We start from the raw sequence: 3955 nt of genomic DNA, 5'->3' as shown, positions 1-3955 counted from the left end.
TAATAGTGATGATTTTTTATAATAGACAACCATTACTATCCCCAGTAGAAATTTAACCACTAAATTATAATATTTCACTGTTGTTAATAAATAAAATAATTAAAGTCTCACCATTGATATTTTGAATTGGTCATTAAGAAAGTTAAATGTCATTATAATCGACTAATAACAATTATATTTATACATTTTCAATCGAGAAATCGTAGTTGTCTTCATATATTTCCAATAGACTTTGTCATGTGAGAAGAGGGCGGCGGCATAACTTGCCCCGTAGTCATCGACATACGACATAAGGTTCATTTGGCCTTCACTTGTAGGAAAAATAATTCCGTTCACTAACTATCATCAACTTCGAAGCCGCTTATATGTATTTGCGCAGAGCAGAGCTGTAACAATGGTGACTTGGTTAGGATATGCGCGCCCACTTCCTGACTACGTTGAGTTTTGTCTGAGACTCACAACGGCGCTAGTTGCTTTGGTGGTGGCATGGAGATTCTTCGTCAGGGTAAGAAACAGGAAGCTGCCACCTGGGCCTTTCCCGCTGCCCATCATGGGAAATATGCTTTATATACTGGGAGGCCTTCCGCACCAAGCACTGGCAGTACTGTCTCTGAAATTCGTGCCTCTCATGTCTCTCTACTTCGGCTCCACACTCGTCTTAATCATCTCTTCTCCTGACATGGCAAAGGAGTTTATGAAGACTCATGATCTGCCTTTTGCCAGCAGACCTCCATCAATTGCAGGTAATTACTTGTTGCATAATTATTCGGACGTCGACTCTACTCCATATGGCCCTTACTGGAGGCAAATGCGTAAGATCTATGTTTTACAAATGCTAAACTCCAAAAGATTGGATTATTTTCGCTTTATAAGAGAAGAGGAAGTCTCTGTTGTGATTCGCTCTGTTATTATTAATTCAGACCATCCCGTAAACATTGGCCAAACTGTGTGGACCCTTACCAACGATATAATTTGCAGAATGACTTTAGGTAGAAAATATTCTGACCACGACTTCATTAGCAATAGAGGAGTCAAGGGAATGATCAAGGAAACCATTCTGCTGCTGGGTGATTTTAATATCGGAGATTACATACCGTACTTGGCCTGGATGGATTTGCAAGGCCTCAACCGCCGCCTCAAAAGCATCCACAGCACTCAAGACAAGTTGCTAGATAAAATAATAGAAGAGCACATTGCGCAGAATGACTCCAATGTCCCGCGAGATCTGGTAGATGTTTTACTTGCAGCCTCTGCAGATAAAGATATGGAGTTACAAATTACAGAGACAACATAAAGGCCGTGCTCTATGTATGTAAAAGATTATTAAATCTACACTGCAATTTTTTTTAAATAATAAATGTTTCTAAAAACCTCTTAGGCATCCATAATTTTAAATCTGAAAACCTAGTCCAATAATACGATGCTGTATTGATATCATGATGATGGTGACAGGATATGTTGGCCGCTGGCACGGACACATCGTCTGCAGGGATAGAGTGAGCAATGTCCGAATTGTTGAGGAACCAACTAGTGCTCAAAAAGCTTCAGGACGAGCTGCAACGTGTTGTTGGATTGGAGCGCATGGTGCGTGAATCTGATCTTCCTAGCCTCCCTTATTTACGAGCTGTGGTGGGAGAAACTCTTAGACTCCACCCACCAGGGCCGCTTGCCATTCCCCACAATTCTATAGACGCCTGCAAAGTGCTGGGCTATGAAATCCCCCGAAACACCCAAGTTTTCGTGGACATTTGGGCAATCGGAAGGAACCAAAAGTCATCGGAGGATCCGGAGCGGTTCGTTTCGGAGAGATTCATGCACGGTGACTATCTGGATGAAAGAATCAAGAACTTTGAGTGGATACCATTCAGAGCAGGAAGGAGACAATGCCCGGGAGAGCTGTCCGGAACGCTTCTTGTCGAATTTGCAGTGGTGCAGCTAGTGCACTGCTTCGACTGGAGGCTTCCTGATGAGATGATTGGGGAGGAATTGGGTATGTCTGAAAAGTTTACTGGACTCACCGTACCAAGGCACATGAACTCGTGGCTGTTCCGACTTCTCGCCTTGCGTTGGTACTTTAATAAAAGCATAGCTCATAGAGCTGTCAAAAATAAAATAGTTTCTAGTAAATTTTCAGTTGGTCGGTTTTCCTGCTTGCTCCAGAATTGTTGGTCCCAGATGCACAGCTAAATCAAATAATACACACAGCAGAATATCAAGCACATATGACACAGTATTTAACGTGGTTCACCCAACCAATCTGGGCTACATCCACCAAACATAGGCATTAGGAATTTATTAATCAAAACAGGAGATTACATCATGAAATCCTCACAAAACTCTCACCCTCTCAGCAAACCATCTGAATGGTTGCCTGTTATATAGTATAGAGAATCTAACAGCCTCATTAACTCACTCACATCAAATATAGGAGGCATTAACTCCCTCCCAACAACCTGGAGCTAATCTAGGAACTGAATTTCTATTGCTGTCATCAGCTGAGATTTTTCCTATTTTGCTCCAAAACAGAAAATCTCAACAATCTCCACCTTGACAACAATTAGCCTGATGCCCTGTTATTATTATTTTATCTTTTCTGCAAGCCAAGAGAAGCCAAACACCAATGTAGCTTCTCTAACAAAACTGGTTTCGTGAACATGTCTGCACAGTTCTCCTTTGTATGCACCTTTTCAAGAGAGACTCCCCTTTCAGTGATAACCTGTCTTACAAAATGGTACTTAATTGGAATATGCTTTGATTTACTATGATAGGCCGGATTCTTAGCCAAATGTATTGCACTTTGACTATCACAAAGTAACCTGATGTTGACCTGTAACCTACCAAACTCACCAAGCAAACCTTTCAACCAAACCGCCTCTTCGCAAGCATGAGAAGCAGCAATGTATTCTGCTTCAGTAGTGGATAAAGCAACAATATTCTGTAGCTTTGACATCCAGCTTATAGCTCCACCTGCAAGAGTAAAGACGTACCCTGAAGTTGATCTTCTCCTATCCAAATCACCTGCAAAATCGGAATCAACATATCCGCAAACAAATTCACTACTCTTATTGTAAGAAATACAATAACTACTTGTGCCTCTCAAGTACCGAAGCACCCATTTCACTGCTGACCAGTGTTCTTTACCCGGATTTGCCATGTACCTGCTGACAACCCCAACTGCATGTGAAATATCTGGTCGAGTACAAACCATCGCATACATTAAACACCCTACTACATTGGCATATGGAATTCAAGACATATAATCCTTTTCTTCATCTGTATTAGGACATAAACTCGAAGAAAGCTTAAAATGGGAAGCTAAAGGGATTGACACAGGCTTCACATTGTTCATACCAAACCTCAAAAGTATTTTCTCAACATACTTCTGTTGTGATAGCCACAGCTTACCATTGCCCCTGTCTCTGAAAATCTCCATGCCCAAAATCTGTCTTGCCGCTCCTAGATCTTTCATATCAAACGTCCTTGCCATCTGAGTATTCAACCTGTTGATTTCTTCAATGCTTTTGCTTGCTAAAAGCATATCATCAACATACAACACTAAGATAATGAACATGCCATTATTTAACTGCTTAAAGTAAACACAATGATCATATTCACTTCTTACATATTTCTGACTCAACATGAAAGAATCAAACTTCTTATACCACTGCCGAGGCGACTGCTTCAGGCCATATAATGACTTCTTGAGCCTGCAGACAAATTTCTCATTGCGATGGTGAACAAACCCTTCCGGTTGTTCCATATATATTTCCTCATCTAAATCACCATGTAGAAATGCAGTCTTAACATCTAACTGCTACAACTCTAAATCAAGCAAAGCCACTAATGCTAACACAAGTCTAATTGAAACAATTTTAACCACTGGTGAAAAAATCTCATGAAAGTCAATACTGGCTTTATGAGAAAACCCTTTTGCAACTAGCCGAGCTTTGTACTG

General features: G+C 40.9%; 1 pseudogene; it reads left to right on the top strand.

Annotated features, from left to right (window-relative positions):
- The first annotated feature begins 394 nt into the window (after positions 1–394).
- On the top strand, positions 395–1294 carry LOC149214492 (cytochrome P450 736A117 pseudogene; annotated as a pseudogene).
- Positions 1295–3955: the final 2661 nt, after the last annotated feature.

This window comes from Pinus tabuliformis, chromosome 1_1, assembly GCF_031772625.1.
Source record: "Pinus tabuliformis cultivar Carrire ecotype Pingquan chromosome 1_1, CPIR1, whole genome shotgun sequence".
Classification (NCBI taxonomy): domain Eukaryota; kingdom Viridiplantae; phylum Streptophyta; class Pinopsida; order Pinales; family Pinaceae; genus Pinus; species Pinus tabuliformis.
The sequence above is the reverse complement of the archived record's forward strand: the minus strand, read 5'-3'. Positions and strand labels throughout refer to the sequence as shown.